Below are 22613 nucleotides of genomic sequence, written 5' to 3' on the forward strand. Positions count from 1 at the left end.
CTTGGTATTCTTTGGAACTCGGCATTCAAATGGGTATAACTTTCCTTTTCTCCTTTGCTTTTGGCTTCTCTTCTTTTCACAGCTATTTGTAAGGCCTCCTCAGACAGCCATTTTGCTTTTTTGCATTTCTTTTCCTTGGGGATGGTCTTGCTCCCTGTCTCCTGTACAATGTCACGGACCTGCATCTAAAGTTCATCAGGCACTCTATCTATCAGATCTAGGCCCTTAAATCTATTTCTCACTTCCACCATATAATTGTTATGGATTTGATTTAGGTCATACCTGAATGGTCTAGTGGTTTTCCCTACTTTCTTCAATTTAAGTCTGAATTTGGCAATAAGGAGTTCATGATCTGAGCCACAGTCACCTCCCAGTCTTGGTTTTGCTGACTGTATAGAGCTTTTTCATCTTTGGCTGCAAAGAATATAATCAATCTGGTTTCGGTGTTGACCATCTGGTGATGTCCAGGTGTAGGGTCTTCTCTCGTGCTGTTGGAAGAGGGTGCTTGCTATGACCGGTGCATTCTCTTGGCAAACTCTATTAGCCTTTACCCTGCTTCATTCTGTACTCCAAGGTCAAATTTGCCTGTTACTCCGGTATTTCTTGACTGCCTACTTTTCCATTCCAGTCCCCTATAATGAAAAGGACATCTTTTTTGGGTGTTAGTGCAAGAATTAAATTTTCTATGCAGAAATGAACTCAATGAAGCTGTTCCTGTGGTAAAAATATAAACCACTATACCTCCTATGTATTTGGATACAATTTATTAGGTATTGTTGTCATTGCTGTTGTTCAGTTGCTCAGTTGTATCTGACTCTTTACAACCCCATGCCCTGCAACACATCAGGCTTCCCCATCCTTCACCATCTCCTGGAGTTTGCTCAAACTCACATCCATTGAGTCGGTGATACCATCCAACCATCTCATCCTCTGTTGTCTTCTGTGCTCCTGCCCTCAATCCTTCCCAGCATCAGGGTCTTTTCCAAGGAGTCAGCTCTTCATATCAGAGGGCCAAAGTATTGGAGCTTCAGCATCAGTCCTTCCAATGAATATTCAGGGTTGATCTCCTTTAGGATTGGCTTGATCTCCCTGCTGTCCAAGGGACTCTCAAGAGTCTTCTCCAACACCACAGTTCAAAAGCATCAGTTATTAAGTATTAGTGGCATCATTTAGAGATATCAGCTTCTGCTACTGAAAGTGTGATGACCTTCCAGCCAGATGCTAGTTATGTCAACAGATGAATACTAAAAGAACCATGTGTATCAGTCAGCACAGGTTCCCATAACAAAAACCACACTCTAGGTGGCTCCAACAACAGAAGACAATTTTCTCACAGCTCTGGGAAGCCCATTTTCAAGGAGCCAGCAGATGGGGTTTCTGTCGAGAATCCTCTCCCCAGCTTGCCACCTTCTCACCGTGCCCTCACATTGCAAAGAGCCAGTGAACCAGTGTCTCATCTCTTTGGGCACTAACCATACTGTGCCAGGGCCCCACCTTTATGACTCATTCAGCCTTAACCTCCTCGCTGAAGGCTCCAACTCCAGTAGAGTCATGGTGGCTTCATCGGTGAATCTTGAGTGAGGAGGGTGGGGACACAATTCAGGCCATAGCACCATGTTTGAGGTGTGAATTTCCAGTTTTTCTGGCATAACTAGATATCCCTTTCCCATTAGAGAAGCAGGACTCTGCATGTGCACCTACGGGGCTGACTGAGTGGACATAACACCCTGGCTTCATCACACTGTGGACATGGGGCTTCTGCCTGTCATGATGTCGTGTAATCGGGTCAGGGAGGTTTTGTCCCCCGAGGCCAGTGATCTTGTTGTGGATGGGGAAGAAATCACAGCTCATTAAAAAAGCTAATTTAATTTGGGGTTTCAATTTAATTTTTGAGGATATAAATAAAGCATCCCACTCAGTGTATAGCTGTGCTGTCTCTCATGCCCCCATCCAAACAGGAAGTTCCAAGTTTCTATGCAGGCTTCCCTGGTGGCTCAGTGGTAAAGAACCCACCTTCTAATGCAGGAGACAGGGGTTCGATTCCTGGGTGGGGAAGATCCCCTGGCGAAGGAAATGGCAACCCACTCCAATATTCTTGCCTGGGAAATCCCATGGACAGAGGAGCCTGGCAGGCTACAGTCCATGGGGCTACAAAAGAGTTGGACACAACTTAGCAACTACCAATAATGAGTTTCTCTGTACCTTGGTCAAACATCAATCACTATGACTCCAATCAATATTTGTTGGGAGCTAACCACAAATCCAGTACTTCTTTGGGCCCTTGGGCTCCAACTGTGAATAAAACAGGCAACAACCCCTCCCCTCATGGAGCTGGCAGTCTAGTGAACACTTATTACCCCTTCACTTTCCATCTCTGCCAAAAATACTCCTTACTTTCAGAGTCAGAGTCAGCTTTGGAAGCCTAGCTGTAACAGGGAGTGTTACTTCACCTCTCTGCATCTCTGTCTTTGCAGCTCTCCAATGGGGAAGGGCAGGCATGGTCTAGCTGGGTTGTTAACGCAGACAACATCATGTCAGTAACATACCTTGGATTTTTCTGTTTGCTTACCTGAACCCTCTTATGGCTCGTACAGCAAAGGGATCAAACAAGTCGATCTTAAAGGAAATCAACCCATGAGTATTCTGGAATACTCACTGGAAGGACTGATGCTGAAGCTGACGCTCCAGTATTTTTGATGTGAAGAATTGACAAATTAGAAAAGACCCTGATGCTGGGAAAGATTGAGGGCAGGAGGAGAAGAGGATATCAGAGGATGAGATGGCTGGATGGCATCACTGACTCAGTGGACATGAACTGGGGCAAACTTTGGGAGATGGGGACTGACAGGGAGGCCTGGCATGCTGCAGTCAATGGGGTCGCAGAGTCAGACATGACTAGGCGACTGAACAACAGCAACAGCCTGAAACCTCAGACTGTCCTGCGTGAGTCCCTGGACAGCATGTCACAGGGATAGGGGAATAAGGGAGCCAAGGTAGGGGGCAGAAAGGAGCCACCATTGTCAGAGTTAGGACAGGACTTCTACCTTTACTGAGGGAAATCAAATCTGCACAAAACACTGGCCCCCAGGGAAGCCATGTTCTAGCCTTGATCCAGCAGAAGGACTCATCCCCAGTGCCATGACACTCTCCCCTAAGATAAGTGTGGTGCTATGCTTCAGGGATTTCACGAGGATGATGATGATGTGAGCAGAACACCTAGCCTAAAACCAGGCATGCAGTACCTGGTCCAGGAAAGAGAGAGTGATCTAGATGTGGGGCAGCTCCCACACAGGACTCACCACGGCTCTGTCTCCCTCACTGGACTCAAGGTCACGCCTGGGGCCCCGTGGGGCCATTGGGGGTGCAGTCATTGTGACAGGACGTGGAGGGAGATCCGGGTGAGACGCATGCAGCTCAGGTTTGAGTGCCAGCACATGACAGCCAGCGTCATGGCTGTCAGCAGCGCCCTGGAAGACAGCCCGGAGCCTCATGGAGGGCTGGCCCAGGAGAAAGAGAATAAAGGTACGCCTATGGGCCACCGGGGCCTGTGCTGGGGACAAAGTGTCTCAGCAGGCCAAGGAGACTTATATTCTGAGCATGGCGTGCTAGCCAGAGGCCAAGCTGTGCCTTGCCTAGAGAAAATAAATGTCCATGACCTTTTTTGTGCATTTTATTTATATGTAAAGTACTGTTTAAGTGTTTTGCCTATAAATATAATCCTTGTAACAACCTATGAAGTGGGAACTGTTATTATCCCCATTTTATAGACACAGAAGTGGAAGCACAGACAGGTTAAGTAACTTGCCCAGGGTCACAAAGCCCATCACTGGGGGAGTGGAAATCACACCCAGAGTCTGAGGTGCTCTCACCAGGAAGGACATCACACTGCCTGCTGTCTCCCTCTCCATTAAAATGCTTAGTCCCTCTGCTCCAGAGGCTCATCACTCTCCAGTCTCCTCCAGCAGACCACGGGTGGGCAAACATTTCTGTGAAGGGCCAGAGAGTTATGATTTTTGGGTTTGAGGCCACTTGGTCTGTGTTGCAACTACCACAGCGTGAGATCAGCCACAGACAATATGCAAATGGCTGAGTGTAGCTGTTTCATTAGAACATTGTTCACGTTCATTTAAACTTGATTTCCGAAAAATGTGCTTTTTTCAACTATTCAGGAATGTAGACATCTTTCTTAGGTCATAAGTTGTACGGTAACAGGCAGTGTGTTAGATTTGGTCCTCGGCTGCAGCTGGCAGATTCCTACAATGGATGCAGTTGAGTGTGGTCTGGGCTGTTCCCCTCTGACTTTGGAGGGCTGGGTGGTCTCCACAAGCAGCCTAACTGACAGGAGCCCTGCCTCTCACAAAGGCCCTGATGCCCACAGGCCTGATGCCTACTGTATTTATAAGATCAGTCATCTTAGATCAGTAAGGTAGATCTGCGGATCAAGCGTAACCCCTCCCAAAAAAAATCCATCAAATGACCTGAAAGACACTGTTGTTTTTATATCAATTGAACAGGAAAGAAAATAGGTGACGGGTCATCACCAGGGAAATGCAAGTCAAAGGCTCACACCTGTCGGGAGGGCTACCATCAAAAAGAACACAAACAACAACAGATGGTGAGGATGCAGACAAAAGGGAGCCCCCCTACACTGTTGGTGGGAACGTACAGAGGTTTCTCAAAACACTAACTAGAGAACACCATACAACCCAGCAATTTCACTCCTAGGTATGTGTCTGAAAAACAGAAAAACTCATTTGAAAGGATACACGCACCCCAATGTTCATAGGAGCATTATTTACAAACTGCCAAGGGACAGAAGCAGTCTAAGTGTCCATCAACAGATGAATGGATAAGGATATGGAATATACAGACACACAATGGAATACTACTCAGTCGTAAAAAAAGAATAAAAATGTTTCCATTTGCAACAACATGGATGGACTTGGATGGCACCTTCCTAAAGGAAATAAGTCCTACAGAGAAAGACAAATACTGCATGACATCACTTACATGTGAAATTTTTAAAAATACAACAAACGAATAAATTTTGAAAAATGACTCACAGGTATAGACAAACTGGTGGCTACAAATTGGTGGGGAGGAGGGGCAACGTAGGAGTGGGAGAAAAGGGTTATGGCAGGATTACATGGAATCACGTGTAAAACATGAAAACTGTAAAGCACTATAGAATGTAAAGAATTTTTCACTTAATGGTAAAAAGAGAAAAAAACTAAAAGAAAGGTGATGGGAGAGACACCACTGAAGTGACTTAGCACGTATGCACATTATGTAAAACACCTTGAACAGTAGTTAGTGTTCTAAGCACTGAGTACTACATAAATACTGGTTGCTATTATTCCTGTTCATCTATCAAAGGCTCGACTCTCTATTCAAAATATCAGAGGCCTGCTGGTCCACTTACACCAGTTCGCTTCTGCTAGGAAGCTCGTCTCTACACCATCTTCACTGCAAGCTGACTTAGGGCAGCCCCTGGGGTCTGTGAGGCTACCACGATCCAGCTCTTTGATGTTTCCTTCCTGACCTGGGTTCCATCCCTGTATCTGACTCTGTTTCTCTGCTCAAAGTTAGAGTGTCCCACACTTCAGCCTTACCACAAGCCTGAGGGTGGTAAGTCTCCATCTGTTTTCAGCCTTCCACTCTGGAGTCTCATGCTGCAGCCCAGGCCTACAGCTAGAGTGCTTCTGTGTCCGGGAGCCCGGGTCAGATGTCAGCCGCCAACAGCACACGCAGCCCCAGTCTAACTCATCCTCACACGCCACCAGACTCCCTGACCTGAACTGTTTCCCAGTATGCGGCCACCAGGGAGCCTGGATCTCCTTAGACCAACCCTCCCATTTGCTCACGTGGTCCAAATGGACTCCCCAGCATCCTTGCAATCACAGTAGTGCTCATGGTGGAGAGTCTTCTTCAGCCCTCATCTACACCCTGCTTCCTGCTTGTAAGCTCACCATTAACCATTTATTCTAGTAAAAAGTGATGCAGTGGTTGTGGTGAGAATGTAGCATGTCACAGGCACTTTGGAAAATGATTGGGTAGTGTCTTAAAAGACATTATTATGCCCCAACCACTAATGCTGAAGAAGCTGAAGTTGAACGGTTCTATGAAGACCTAGAAGACCTGCTAGAACTAAGACCAAAAAAAGAGGTCCTTTTCATCATGGGGGACTGGAACGTAAAAGTAGAAGTCAAGAGATACCTGGAGTAAGAGGCAAGTTTGGCCTTGGAGTACAAAATGAAGGCTAACAGAGTTCTGCCAAGAGAATGACTGGTCATAGCAAACACCCTCTTCCAACAACACGAGATGACTCTACACATGGGCATCAAAAGATGGTCAATACTGAAATCAAATTGATTCTATTCTTTGCAGCTGAAGTAGGATAAGCTCTATACAGTCAGCAAAAACAAGACCGGGAGCTGACTGCAGCTCAGATCATGAACTCCTTATTGCAAAATCAGACTTATATTGAAGACAGTAGGGAAAACCACTAGGCAATTCAGGTATGACCTAAATCAAATCCCTTACGATTATACAGTGGAAGTGACAAATAGATTCAAGGGATTAGATCTGATAGACAGAGGGTCTGAAAACTATGGACAGAGGTTCATAACATTGTATAGGAGGTGGTGATCAAGACCATCCCCAAGAAAAAGAAATCAAAAAGGCAAAATGGTTGTCTGAGGAGGCCTTACAAATAGCTGAGAAAAGAAGAGAAGTGTAAAGGCAAAGGAGAAGAAGAAAGATACACCCATGTGAATGCAGAGTTCCAAAAAAGGAGAGATAAGAAAGCTTTCCTAAGTGATCAATGCAAAGAAATAGAGGAAAACAAGAGAATGGGAAAGGCTAGAATCTCTTCAAAAAAATTAGAGATACCAAGGAATATTTCATGCAAAGATGAGCACAATAAAGGACAGAAATGGTATGGACCTAACAGAAGCAGAAGATATTAAGAAGAGGTAACAAGAATACACAGAAGAACTATACAAAAAAGATCTTCATGACCCCAGATAACCACAATGGTGTGACCACTCACCTAGAACCAGACATCCTGGAGTATGAAGTCAAGTGGGCCTTAGGAAGCATTACTATGAACAAAGCTAGTGGAGGTGATGGAATTCCAGTTGAGCTATTTCAAATCCTCAAATGCTGTGAAAGTGCTGCACTCAATATGCCAGCAAATTTGGAACACTCAGTCAGTAGCTACAGGACTGGAAAAGGTCAGCTTTCATTCCAATCCCAAAGAAAGGCAATGCCAAAGAATGTTCAAAATATTGCATAATTGCACTCATTTCACACACTGGCAAAGTAATGCTCAAAATTCTCCAAGCCAGGCTCCAACAGTACAGGAAGCAAGAACTTTCAGATGTTCAAGCTGGATTTAGAAAAGTCAGGGGAACCAGAGATCAAATTGCCAGCATTCGTTGGATCATCAAAAAAGCAAGAGAGTTCCAGAGAAACATCTACTTCTGCTTCACTGACTATGCCAAAGCTTTTGACTGTGTGGAACACAACAAACTGTGGAATATCCTTAAAGAGATGGGAATACCAGACCACCTGACCTGCCTCCTGAGAAATCTGTATGCAGCTCAAGAAGCAACAGTTAGAACCAGACATGAAACAACAGACTGATTCCAAATTGGGAAAGGAGTACGACAAGGCTGTATATTATCACCTTGCTTATTTAACTTATATACAGAGTACATCATACGAAATGCCAGACTGGATGAAGCACAAGCTGGAATCAAGATTGCTGAGAGAAATAACGATAACCTCATAATGCAGATGCACCACCCTTATGGCAGAAAGCAAAGAGGAACTAAAGAGCCTCTTGATGAAGGTGAAAGAGGAGAGTGAAAAAGTTGGCTTAAAACTCAACACTCAGAAAACTAAGATTGTGGCATGTGGTGCCATCACTTCATGGCAAATAGATGGGGAGACAATGGAAACAGTGACAGAGTTTATTTTCTTGGACTCCAAAATCAGTGCAGATGCTGATTGCACCATGAAATTAAAAGACACTTGCTTCTTGGAAGAATAGCTATGACCAACCTAGACAGCATTTTAAAAAGTAGAGACATTACTTTGCCAACAAAGGTCTGTCTAGTCAGAGCTATGGTTTTTCCAGTAGTCATGTATGGATGTGAGAGTTGGACCATAAAGAAGGCTGAGAGCCAAAGAATTGATGCTTTTGAACTGTGGTGTTGGAGAAGACTCTTGAGAGTCCCTTGGACTGCAAGGAGATCCAACCTGTTAATCCTAAAGGAAATCAATCCTAAATATTCATTGGAAGGACTGATGCTGAAGCTCCAATACTTTGGCCACCTGATGTGAAGAGCTGACTCATTTGAAAAGACCCTGATGCTGGGAAAGATTGAAGGCGGGAGAAGAAGGGGATGACAGAGGATGAGAAGGTTGGATGGCATCACTGACTCAGTGGACATGAGTTTGAGCAAGCTCTGCGAGATGGTGAAGGACAGGGAAGCCGGTGTGCTGCAGTCCGTGGGGTCATAAAGGGTCAGACACGATTGAGTGAAAGAACAACAACACTGTCTTAAAAAGTCAAATACACACTTACCATACAACCCCGACTGCACTCTTACGTGTCTGTGTGTGCTTAGTCACTCGATCGTGTGTGAGTCTTTGAGACCCCATGGATAGAAGCCTGCCAGGCTCCTCTGCCCATGGGGATTCTCCAGGCAAGAATACTGGAGTGGGTTGCCATGCCCTTCTCCAGGGGATCTTCCCAACCCAGGGATCGAACCCATGTCTCTTACATCTCCTGCATTGGCAGGCAGGTTCTTTACCACTAGCACTATCTTAGAAGCCCACTACTCATCTGTAGAAAGGAACAAACTAATACTTGTTACAGCATATACAGACTTTGTAAACCATGCAAAGTGAAGGGAACCAGACAGAAAAACTAAATGTTATATGACTCCGTTTATATGGAATTTCTAGAAAAGGGAAATATAACAACAGAAAGAGGATTAATGCTGGCCTTGGTCTTGGGGTGGGACAAGTACTAGGGATCTTTTAGTAGTGACAGAAATGTCCTAAAACTTGATTGTGGTGATGTTTATATAACTGTATAAATCTACTAAAATTCATGAAAGTATACACTTAAAAGGGATAAATTATATGATATGTAAATTATACAGGTTTTTTTTCTTTTTTAAAAATTAGTTTCTATTGCAGTATAGTTAATGTGAAGATTTTTTTAACAAAAAATTCAATGATAATTCTTTAATGGTATAATATTTGCTTCAAATAAAAAGTATCTTGATCTTTGGTAGCATAGATGACTCTACCCAAATATACTGCATTTTACTCTATAGCTATTCTACAGAAGTGATCCTCTGAGAACCTCTCCCTACCCTGCAAAAAGTTAGACTCACACTTTGTAATTATAGGTTCACCTTGAATATCTCCTACCAACTTCCCTGAAAATCTTCACTAAAAGGCACCACTTTAAAAATTAGAATAAACATATTATAGCTGATATAAAAAGGTACAGTTAATTTCTTGACATTTTTTAGAACAATAAAGCTAACAAGCAAAAAGAAATCTGACTGGTATTTTAACAGAAAACTTAGAGAACACTGATGTCTTACCTAAAGTCTCACTAATAAAATTTCAACATGATCAACTGGATCTCTAAATCATACTTATTTTATCAAATCAGAAATACATCTGGCTTCTTTAATGGCTTACAAAGGGCTTCACTTCATTCAAGACCTCAAGGGACCACCCTCCCCACCCCACCCCAACCTGTTTTGCTTGTTTCGGTATAACACGCTGTGCAGCTAGTGTTCTTTGAAACATACTTTACAACATGCTGATGTGGATAAAACATGTTTAGCTACTATCTGTTATCTTCTCCTTCTGCACCTTTGTTAATGATATTTGGTCACCTGTCTTTTCTCAAATTCTCTGTGTAATTAAGAAGTTTGCACCAATGTTTTCTCTCCTTTAATGGATCGTTTTAGCATGGAAAATAACAGCCAATCTTTTTGAAATTAAAATTCACACTGTCAATGAAAATAGCCCAATTTCTTATCCTTGTGTAATTTTAAAACTTTCCACGTGCCTTTGTAACAGACACGGACTCCTCCGGCTTCACATCTACTGTGAAGATATCGGATGAGGTTAAACACGTTCCTCTTCAGAAATCTCATTCTTATACTAAGCCAGGCTTGTGTCTCCAGAATGCTCCTCTACTTGGGTGGCTTTTAAAGCATGTTTGTGTATCCCTGCTACTGGTCCATTATCATCTGGGAACATGATGTTTTGTAGGGGTCCTTGAGCTGAGGAACATGCCAGAAGCTTTTAGACTTCAGTCCGTCCAAGTGCATCAAATTTAAGTGGTTTCTCCCTTCATCAATATTTTGTCTGTGATCCTTCTGTTTCAACAAGGTTTCCAGTGACAGCACAGAAGTCAAAATAAAGCCTTTTTTTTTTAGCATTTTTGTTTTAGTCAGTCAACTGAGAGTTTTTTGGGAAGGTAATTTAAATTTTAATTAAAACCCAGGGCTCACAGGAGGGCTTGTAGATCAGATTCTGTCCATGTAGAAAGAAAATAAGCATAACTCACAGCATAACCCAGTGTTGTTCTGCTTTGCAATTGATCAAATAATATTATGCCAACATCTTCTCCATCACTGGAGGCTAGTTAATATATTTTTGGTAAAATATTCAAAATAAAATGTTTCAACCACACTAAAAATTATTAAAAAGTACTTGAGTTTCAATTAACTAAGCAAATAATTACATAAAATTTTATGCAAAAGACCAATACTGTGTGAAAGAAAGTAGAGAAAATACTAATTCTTATGTCCAAGAGCTCCTTGATTTGTATTTCCACAAAATAAAAATATTCTGCCTTGGGGACTTCCCTGGCGGTCCAGTGGCTAAGACTCTGCAGTCCCAATGCAAGGGGCCTGGGTTCAATCCCTGGTCAGGGAACTAGGTCCTACACACTGCAACTAGGAGTTCACATGCCCCAATGAAGACTGAAGACCCCATGTACTGCAGCTGAGACCCAGCACAGCCAAATTAATTAATTAAAATTTTCTTTTACCTATCAAATACAGATTTCCAAATATGCAGGAATAAAATGTTTTAAAATTCTTTTAAATAACATGTTATTATAACCAAGCAGCATTTTGATAAGTTTTGTTTACAAAACTTTCTAGGAAGCGACCAAGTTGTTGTTCATTTCAGTAACACGCATCGACTTCTTTTCAATGTAAAAATGAAGACGAGAACATAAGACAGTTGTAGATAGGATTTGCGATCAACAGATGAGATGGAGACCACTTCAAAAGTGGCCTTTTTCTAGAGGAGTCCCTACTATGGCACCATTGGAGGGGCAGCTCTTGGATGACATGTCCAGAAGACTGGATAACACACTTACTGTGACTCCACTGATAGTAAGTTATAATACTTATTCAAATAATTTCACTGGCAGAAATACCATAGCTCAAAGTGTATTGCTCTTAAATCTTAAGAAATAATCTTAAATGATGCTTAGTATGAGTGGAAATGTTAAGAGAAAAGTGGGCAGATGCCATACATTAATACTGCCACAGATTAAAAGTAATTTGAGGAGACACATCATTTTACCGATGACACAAAAACAATCATAGTAAGAATAAGGGCTTATATGTATCAAGCAGCATATGAAGAGCATTACCTCCATTGCCCCGCTGAATCACACAGCAATTGTATCATGCAAGCACTATCATTACTCATCTCCACTTACCCTTGAAGGAATGAAGGTTAACGAGGTTCAGCAGCTTGACCAAGGTCACACAGTTACTAAGGGACAAGGCCGAGGCTGGAATTCAAGTCTGTCTGATGGCCAAGGCCAGCTCCCAATCGCCTTCTGCAACTCTCTCATGGGATAATGTGTTCTTAAAGTTCACATTAGCCTTTGGGTGATTCCTCTGGGGAAATGAAAAAGCTAAATTGATTTGCTAAAAAAAACAGAAGCATCTGGCCAACTTGAACTTCAGATTTTGCATTTATAGGTTCTGAGGTTACTGTTTAGAAAACAGAGCTGCCATAGCTGCTAAAATGCCTTTGAAAAAGGCAGCAAGAACCCATCACCTCGCTCACTACCACCACAAACAGCAATGAAACACTCTCTTATGGTTCAAAACCTTCCTTAATTTGTTTCAACACCAAATTTAAGCATGGCCCCAGCCAACAGGCCTCCTGTAAAACATCCAGAGGCTCTAGTTCTGGGTAAGGTGCAGTAAGCACACTCCACTCTGTCTCTCCAACCTAACGCAACTATAGAACCAGTGAGCAGTCATGGAGCAGTTATTTGAGAACCTTGAAAAGTAAAGAGTAGCAATTGGGCTGGAGAAGACAACCAGAACTCAAAGTACCTTTGAATTGGTAGTGACGTGACCATCTTCCCGCTACTGGTACCCTTGGACTGTATTCGGTGCTGACTGAAAACCATCAGTGCTCTCACACAGAACTCCAGAAGAAGCTGTATTTTGGCTCAAAGAATGGGAAAGGGATCTCCTAACACTTGGAGGAGGAGGAGTCTACATTTTTTCCATCTTTTCCCGCTTTTTCTTACCCCAGCCTTCAAGCCGCCTTGTGACAGCAGCAGTAGCAATTCATATGAAATGAAAACTCTAAAGGATGAGAACTTTCCTTTTCAGTCTGAGAAGCTGTGATCTGACGAAAGTGATCAAATCTCTGTTATTTTTTCTTTTTTAAACTATCATTGCTCAAATGTGGCCACAGTCACAGGAACGGTGTAGCAGAATGAGGTAAACAAAGCAGACTCCTGGACAGAGGATCAAAAGGGGGAGCCCTGGGGAACTAGGAAATACCGAGAGATTGCAAAGAAGGAAGATCTTGGAAAAGAGAAACCATAAACTTGTTTATGTACTCCTGGGGTCACTTCCAAGTTACACACACATGGATCTCACATTTAACAGCAGAGCTAGACTTTGAGAACTAAACTATGAGAAAGATCAGCTCCCAGGTCACAGGCTGGCCACTGGGTGGCATACACACCAGACATAAGCAAAGAGCACTGGCCTGGCTTAAAAAATGAAACTTCTATTGAAACTGCAACCCACAGAAGGCTGGTAAGAACTTACAGCTGAAACCCAGCTGGGTTGATCCCCTGCTGAAAGAAAACTATCAGTATCTAACATAAGATTTAATCAAGACACAAAGTTTCATTGTATAATACAATCCAAAATTCCTAAGAACCAAGAAAGTCACAACTTGTGTGGGAAAACAGAATCGAAAGATGCTAATGTCAAGAGACAAGGGTGTTAGAATGATCTGACAAAGACCTGAAAACAACTTTAATAGAATATGGTCCCACAGGTAGAGGTTAACACTGGAAGTGAACAAAAAGGTACAAAGTCAGGTATACATGTGTTCCCCATCCTGAACCCTGTGGCAGATTCATTTTGATATTTGGCAAAACTAATACAATTATGTAAAGTTTAAAAATAAAATAAAATTTAAAAAAAAAAAGAAAGAAAATAACAACAACAAAAAAAAAGGTACAAAGTCAAAGTAAACAACAGATGATACAATGAAGAACCAAATGGAAGTTTTAGGATTGAAAGATAAAACAACCAAAGTACAAAAGCTAATTAAATAGGCTCAATATTAGAATGGAGGTAAAGGAAAGAGTCAGTGAACTTTAAGACAGATCAATACAAATGATCCAATCTCAACAGAGAGAGAAAACTAAATAAAAAATGAACAGAACCTCAGAGAACTGTGGAGCAATAACAAAAAGGTCAAACATCATGTCGTGGGAGTTTGAGAGAAAACAGAAAAAGTCTTTGAAGAAACAGTGGCTGAGAGCTTCCCAATTTTGATGCATTTTTGTGAAATCTACATAGTCAAGAAACTTAAACTCTCAACAGGATAAGTGAAAGTGAAGTCGCATCCGACTTTTGGCGGCCCCATGGACTATAGCCAACTGTGTTCTTCCATCCATGGGATTTTCCAGGCAAGAATACTGGAATGGATTGCCATTTCTTTCTCCAGAGGATCTTCCCGACGCAGGGATAGAACCTGGGTCTCCTGCATTGTAGGCAGACGCTTTACCGTCTGAGCCACCAGGGAGTTTAAACATGATAAACTCCAACAAATCCATGTCCAGAAACACTGGAACTAAACTACAGTCATCTAAAGACTGAAAAATACTTAAAAGCATTCAGAGAAAATGATGCATTATTTATAGGGGATTCAAAGACAAGATTTCCCAACAGAAACCATGAAGGACAGAAGGAAGTAAAGCAACATTTCAGAATGCTGAAAGAAAAGACTTCACAATCCAGAGTTCTATATTCAGTGAAAATATCCATCAAGAACTAATGTTTTCTCAAGCAAAGGAAAACTAAAAGAATTAGTCTCCACCAGAACTTCTATTTAAAAAAAATTTTTTTTTCTAAAGGAAATCCAATGATACCAGAAGGAAAACCTGGAAGATTAGGAACAAGGAGGAGCAACAGAAGTTGTAAATATTTAAGCAAATATAGTAAACTACTATTCTCCTGAGTTCTTTAAAATATGTTTGACAGTTGAAAGAGAATTTGACAACATCTGATGTATGTGGACCCAATACATAAGAAAACTATAACAGAAAAAGGGTTGGATAAAAGGACCTATATGAAGTTGTCTTCATTATCACTTGAAGTAGAACAGCGTTTCTACTTGCAAAGAAATATTGTCAAAAATATAACATGTAAATTTAAAGTGAATACTAATGAGTTTTCAATAACCCAAAGAAAGCAGAAAAGAGGAAATACAGAAATAAAAGAATAGCAGAAACAAACAGGACACAAATAATAAATCTGTAGATCCAAACTGAGACGTGTCAATAGTGCGTGAAATATAAATAGCCTAGACAAATCAATTAAAAGACAGATTGTTAGACTAGAATAGTATTAGAAAATATACACTTTATAAACAAAAGCCATCATCCCTGGCCAGCACCCTCCAAATAAAGGCTATACTGTTCTGGCTGTGAAGGAGATAATAAAGTGAAGTGAAGTGAAAATCACTCAGTCACGTCCAACTCTTTGAGACCCCACTGGAATGGGGAGCCATTCCCTTCTCCAGGGAATCTTCCTGACCCAGGGATCAAACTCAGGTCTCCCGCATTGCAGGTGGATTCTTTACCATCTGAGCCACCAGAGATACCCAAGAATACAAGAAGCCTACCCCTTCTCCAGTGGATCTTCCCGACCCAGGAATCGAACTGAGGTCTCCTGCATTTACCAACTGAGCTACTAGGGAAGCCCCAAAGGAGATAATAGTAGCTCCAAAAATGGTCCCTCTCAAACAGAGTTACCCTTCATTGCTGGAGGGGCATGATTTTATCCTGGTTACCAACTGTGCTATTTTATTTAGAAATATCTCATTGTACTACATTAATGTTACTGAATTTTCTGTATTGGAGACATGTTTTCCATTTTATTTGTGATATGAGACTATTTTTCCTGCCAAGTAAATTAACATAATGAGATATAAACAAACATTGACCCCCCCCCCAAAAAAAAGATTGTTAGAACGTACTAGAAACACATGACCTGCCCATATGCTGTCTATAAGAAATGGACTTCAGATACTGGTAGGTTAAAAGTACAAGGATGGAAAGAGAAATTCCAGGTCAATTCTGATCAAAAGAAAGGAAGAGTGATTGTATTATCATCTAAGTAAACTTCAGATCAAAGAAAGTTACCAGGGATTAAAAAGGGACATTACATAGTGATAAAAAGGTCGATTCGCCAAGAAAACATAACAATACTAAGCTTGCAATCACCAGATGACACTGCTGCGAAATACATAAAGTAAAAACCGACAGAATTAAAAGGAGAAACAAACAAACCCACAATTAGAGTTGGGAGCTTCGGCTCTTTCGGTTTTCAGTAAAATACTAGGCAGAATCTCAGCAAGGATGCAGAGGAACTGAACGCCACCAAAGAGCTGGACCCAGCGGACATTAAAGAACACTTTCCCTAGAAGACATCCCACTTCTTTACTTTGCTTTGCAGAAAAACTTCTCAAAATAGTTTTCTAAATTTGCTGTCTCCAATTTCTCTCCCTTACTCTTTAAGCTGCTCTAAGCAGATTTTTGCCTCCATCACTGTGCTGAAACTGTCCTGGTCAAGTTCACCAATGACCTTCATGTTTCTAAATCCAATGGTCCAATATCCGTCCTCATCTTACTTGATCAAAGCACATGACGCAGTTGCTGACTCCATCCTCTTTGAAACATTATTTTTCACTGGGTTTTCAGGTTACCACCCTTTCTTCTTCCTACCCAGGGATTACTGCTGCTGCTGCTGCTGCTGCTAAATTGCTTCAGCTGTGTTTGACTCTGTGCGATCCCATAGACAGCCCACTAGGCTCCCCCGTCCCCGGGATTCTCCAGGCAAGAACACTGGAGTGGGTTGCCATTTCCTTCTCCAACGTATGAAAGTGAAAAGTGAAAGTGAGGTCGCTCACTCATGTCCCACTCTTAGCAATCGCATGGACTGCAGCCCACCAGGCTTCTCCGTCCATGGGATTTTCCAGGCAAGAGTACTACTTCCTATTAAACTCAATGGATTGGATTCCTCCTCAACTCAGTCTCTAAATGCTGGATGCCTTAGGACTTAGTCTGGTCCTCAGATCTCTTCTTTCTGTCCACTTTCACTCCCTTAGCAATCCCATCCAGGTTTACAGCTTTAGGTATCATCTATGTACTGATGACTTTCAAACATGTCAGTGGGAAGGACCCTGCCCCTGAACTCCAAGCCTGTATATATTTCTCTGCCTTTGCAACCTCTCCACAGAGCTATCTGTAAGTCAACTCTAACTTAACATCTTCAAACCTGATCTGAATACTATAGTCTCTTTTTAAAAAAAGAGTACTTCTCGCCACCTCAGTGGTTTTCAATTATTTAGAAAAAAATCTTAGTTCATGCATGACTCCTTTCTTTTCCCAGCTTAATGGCAATAAAACGTAGTAGTTGAAAATATGCTCTGGATCCAGACCACCTGAATTGGAATCCTATTTTCATCACTAATTGTGATACTACACAAATTCCCTAACTTTTCAGTGCCTCAATTTCCTCATCTTTTGTTGTTATTTAGTCACTAAGTTGTGTCCAACTCTTTGTGACCCCATGGACTGTAGCCTGCCTGGCTCTGCTGTCCATGGGATTTTGTAGGCAAGAATACTAGAGTGTGTTGCCATTTCCTCCTCCAGGGGATCTTCCTGACCCAGGGATCGAACCTGTGTGTCCTGCATTGCTGCTGCTGCTGCTAAGTCGCTTCAGTCGTGTCCGACTCTGTTCGACCCCATAGACGGCAGCCCACCAAGCTCTGCCATTCCTGGGATTCTCCAGGCAAGAACACTGGAGTGGGTTGCCATTTCCTCCTCCAATGCATGAAAGAGAAAAGTGAAAGTGAAGTCGCTCAGTCATGTCCGACTCTTAGCGACCCCATGGACTGCAGCCTTCCAGGCTCCTCCGTCCATGGGATTTTCCAGCATTGACAGGTGGATTTTTTACCTCTGAGCCATCAGGGAAGTCCTTCCTCCTCTATAAGATAGGAATAAAAATAGTACTTTCTTCCTCATAGGGTTATTATAGGGATTAACTAAATTAGTATGTGTAAATTATTTAGTGAGAATACAGAAATGTTGGCTATTATTTTTAATCTCATCATCGCCATCTCATGCTCTCAAATTTAATCCATCAGAAATTATGCCATCTGTATCTTCAAAGTACATTTGGAATCTGAATATTTCTTACCACCTCTTGCCATTACCACTCCCATCCAAGCCAGGGACATTTCTCTCCTGAATTACTCCAATGAGCTCCTACCTTGTCTCTTTCAGACTAGTCTCAATGCATCAGGCAGAATGATCCTAGTAAATCAGTCCTCTGGTCAGAACCATCTACTGACTCCCACGTTGTTCGAATTAAATGCCAGAGTCCTTAAGACAGGCTAAACTCATATAAGATGTGCCCACCCCTCATCTCTCTGACCTCACCTTCCCTACCCTTCCCTCTCACTGATCCCACTCCAAAAATATAGACCTGCTTGTGGTTCTTTGAAAATGCCAAACACATTCCAGACAAAGGGAACTCCTTCTGCCTGCAACATTCTTCCTCCAGATATCCACAGGACTCACCACTCATCTCTGTCATGTCTTATCTCAAAAGCCACCTTCCTGAAGACCCTCTCTGGTATTATATCACCTCAGTTAGGAGCCCAGACTCCATAGCCAGCCTGGATTCTAATCCTGACTTTGCCACTTTCTGATGGCGTGACCTTCAATAAATTACTTAATCTCTCTGTGTTTCAGTTTCCTCATCTTTAAATGGAGAATAATAATGCTGCCAGCCTAAATAAGATTGTTTTGAGGATTCAACGAATTAAATTGCTTAGAATGGTGCCACGTGGTAAAGGCTGTCATATTTATTAAATCTAAGAAGCTATGCATTATAAGACACACCATTATTTTATTTGCCATTTTAAATATTGTCAATTACAGTAGTAAATGTTATCAGTTATAAAATGCATTCCAATTTTAGAGCTGCAAAATTTTTTTTTTGCAAAAGTACACCTTAACATCAGTGAAATGTGATCTTTTCAGGTTTTTCTGTAAGATGGTGTGAGAAAACCTGAGCAAACATTCTGGCCAACCAAATATTTCACTGAGGGGCTTTTAAGACCCAGATCTATTCTGCATCATTCCCTCCCTTCGTATATGCATTTAGTATACACACACACACACATAGATGTAATGAGTACCTACTGTGTGCTGGGTACTTTGGGTGCACGTGTTGTTTTTACAAAACAGTTGTCAGGAGTCCGGAGGCACCTTTCAGGAGCTGAAGGCAGAAGCCAGCCAGAGCCCGAGGCCTGCCCAGTGTGGTGGGCACAACCAGGAAGGTGGCATCCAGCAGCCACACCGGGATCCCCTTGCTGAGGTCCCTGCATTCCCATGCCTTGCATCTTATAATTTTGGCTGTATTCCCAGTTCCAGACTCTTGGCTGTAGCTCTTGATGACAAGGTGGAACACATGCCCAGCATGCCTCTATGTCCTCTCAGTACTGACCTTCTGAAGGGAATGTCACATTACTGATAAAGTGGCCAACCCAATACATACTTAAACTGGCTTGTTTCCATTGTCAATCTAAGTACTCATGTCAAACTCTTCCCCCTTAAGTGAAAGAAACTCAAACATGTTAAATGTGGAAACATTGATAAAAGATATTCTGCAAAAGTCTAAAATGAGCAGATTTATTTCAATGCAACAAAAGTCTATTACACACACACACAGCTGCAGAGTGGGAAATGAAATCCCAGGAGTTTAGTCTCCATGGAGGCAGATGAACCACTAAGCACAGTATAAAGTCTCCTTTCAGTTCAGTTCTCCTATCCTGACTAATTAGCTGCATTTGAAATTTTACCCTAATAAGCGAGTGATCAAGATATAAGCAACATTCATCATACCTATGATGCTAGAAGGGTCTGTCCTCTATCTGCAGAAGAGGATGATCTCGTTTCCTTAAGGGCTCTTATAACTACCACGGGAGGTCAGGGAAGAAGACTCTGCTTCAGGATCTGCTCCTGGGGTGTCTGGGTGCTTAGCAGAGACAGCAAGTGGAGTTATCACCATCACCCCACAGCCTGCCATGCTCCTGGAGGAAGGGGGATGGAGAGGGGAAGGGAAATGTAAAACCAACCAACCAGCCAAAGAACAGACCCTGGCAACCACAGTGTGGGTGTGCTACCTTCCACCTCATTTGAAAGCTCAGGAGTTGTGTTGGTAAGAAAACCCTACAGTAAAAAGCCACAGGGAGAAATCATGGTTTGCTGACTCTGAAGACCAGTAGACAAACAAACTGATTAGCTCCCATCACTTCACACAGCCAAGCCCCTGCCAACGTCGAATGACATTGCTGGTGACCTCTTCCGATTCAAAAGATGTGCAGCCAGCAGCAGCATTCCCCTTCAAGTTACAGGCTTTTTCCATTTCATTTTATTATTATTATTATTAATCCCTTAACCCTGGATTACAATTTTTTTTTATCATTACAAGATAAGTAAGTCTGACAAAGCAATGATGCACTTGGTTTCCATGACAACCCTTCACAAAAAAGTTCAACCTGCTGCATCACCACGAAGCACTTTGAAAATCATTTCCTAGCAACCCCAGAGGTACCCAGAGACATGGACCTTTATCTGCCCTTTACTTAGACCTAGGAGAATTACACACAGGATGACAGAGAAACCAGGTCACTTAGTTACCGCTAACAGCAAGTGGGATATTTCATCAGTGCATGAAGCAGAATAATTCCCAGCTGTGTCTGCAAGGAGACATATGTGCCTATCTGGATGTTTTTAACAGGCTGCACCTTCTTCCCCTCAGTTAGGGGCTACAAAAACACCCAACTAAATTCCACTTTGACCCATTTGAAGACAAGTGATCACCTTCAAATAATTCACTAACATCAATGCACTCATCTGAAAAGCCGGAATTTAAAAATTACCCTCTGCTAATTATGAAAGCTTGGGCTTCCCTTGTGGCTCATCTGGTAAAGAATCAGCCTGCAATGTGGGAGACCTGGGTTCAATCCCTGGGTTGGGAAGATCCCCTTGGAGAAGGGAAAGGCTACCCACTCCAGTATTCTGGCCTGGAGAATTCCATGGACTGTATAGTCCAAGGGGTCGCAAAGAGTCAGACACGAATGAATGACTTTCAATTATGAAAGCATGCTTACCACAGTATAATGATATGCACCCGTCTATTAGGAAAATAAGAAAAAAGTGCAACATTTAAGAGACTTCATGACAAAGTTACCACCTAAAAGATAAGAAGCTTTCATGGAAGTAAATGTGAAAATAAAATGGAATTTTTTAAAAATGAGAAACAGACATTTTTCTATAGTTGCACTATTTCTCAAGGTTCTCCAAAATAACACTTTCTAAAATTAACAGAAAATAGAATGTGCTGACTGTAAGATAGTTGGTTATTGTGCAAACTGGTCTCCAACTGCAACCTACCACACCTGTCTGCTGCTCTGCACCCTGGGAAGTTCACCTCTGCAGCCTGCACCACCAGCCTCCTCTCCCAGCTGGCTTCACGCTGGCCGGACAGGGGAGGGTGAGGAGAGACTGAGCCTAGGGCATTTCTCCCCTCGCCTTCCTGCTTCAGTGCCCTGGTCGGGCAACATCTTGTGCCACTCTGAGCATGGTTCCTGCCAGGGGCCCCACAGCCTGCAACGCCCTTCCCCTGGGAGCCCCTTCAGCCCTAGAGCTGGTGAGGGCGTCCCACGGCTGCTAGTCGGGGCACCTCTCTCGGCTTCCCTTCTCCGCTCACACCGCTTCTCCATTTAAGTCTCTTCATGAGAACCATCCGGGTTGAATTGTTTCCCCTGGGACCCTGACTGATGCAACTTTGACAACTGCAATCAATTCTGAATTAACATGGAGCAAAATCTTTTGTCACACAGCTCCCTTTTGACATTATTACCATTATCATCATTCCTCCGTTCTCTGATTATCATACAAAAGAAGCTAGAAAAGAAGGTGATTTGAAATTCCCTCCTTTGAAGTGTAAGTCTGATAAGTCTGATTTATTCCTCAATAACCTGGGAAAAGGCAGCTTAAAGAGAAACAGAATGTTTCCTTAGGAACTTTATGTCCATCTACAAAGCCAAGCTATTTAATCAACATGAGTTTGAGCAAACTCCTGGAGATGGGGAAGGACAGGGAAGCCTGGCGTGCTGCAGTTCACGGGGTGGCAAAGAGTCAGACACAACTTAGCAACTGAACAATGACAACAACAAAGAACTGGGAAATAGGAGGGCAGTTTTCCCCAGACCACCCGTGAGTACTTTTCAACTGGGTCTTCAGAGCCTGGCTTGTTTAGCTTGCTGTATTTCCACACCAGGCAGCTGCACTGGCATTCACATGAGTAAGTAGAATATGCATTCCCAAACAACTACCCATGAATTTCGCATAAGCCACCATTTGGGAATTATCTTCACCACCATCCCCTCTAAATTAGCAAAACAAATAACAAGAAGTAACACATACTACGTGACTCATTGTGCCCAAACCAGAAACCCGGCCCCACATTTAATTCTAATGTTTCCCATGATTTCGTCCTGATACCAAGCTTCTGAACCAAATCCAAACCTTAGTTTCTGCACTTGTAAAAACAGTGACTGACCCTCTCCGGTGTTCCTGTGAGATCCGAATGATCTGTGCTCAATGGCACCTTCTGCGGTGGCAAAGAGTGCCACTTAGCCCCGAGTTGTTTCCCTGTCTTCAAAATCCTACCAATTGCTTCTTAGACTGAAACTGGGGCAGTGACTCAAAGGTGTAGCTTTCTTCTAATGCACAGGATGCAGCCTGCTACACTGTGATTCTAGAGCTCTGGGATAACCCTTCCCTTTTTCAAGAGATCTTCCTGACCCAGGGACTGAACCCTGGGCCCCCTGCATTGCAGGCAGACTCCTTACAATCTGAGCCACCAGAGAAGTCCTATAAAAATGACAAGGAACACTAACAGTTATTCTGAGGGCTCCCTGAA

At 42.5% G+C, this 22613-nt stretch overlaps 1 protein-coding gene across 10 annotated transcripts in view; it reads right to left on the bottom strand.

Moving 5' to 3' along the window:
- Window positions 1–22613, bottom strand: part of PDE8B (phosphodiesterase 8B) — a 298935-nt gene that overhangs the window by 177628 nt on the left and 98694 nt on the right. The window contains exon 2 of one of the 10 annotated variants that reach the window (XM_086323155.1): window positions 19526–19713. The exons of 8 other annotated variants lie outside the window; for them this stretch is intronic. The gene's annotated coding sequence lies outside the window, so the exon portion shown is untranslated. Of the gene's footprint in view, window positions 1–11779; window positions 11964–19525; window positions 19714–22613 lie in introns of those variants that run through there. One more of the 10 variants, XM_086323154.1, reaches the window with a different exon arrangement.

Source organism: Bos grunniens, chromosome 10, assembly GCF_055505025.1.
Source record: "Bos grunniens cultivar Pamir isolate PY7600 chromosome 10, Bosgru_T2T1.0, whole genome shotgun sequence".
Taxonomy (NCBI): domain Eukaryota; kingdom Metazoa; phylum Chordata; class Mammalia; order Artiodactyla; family Bovidae; genus Bos; species Bos grunniens.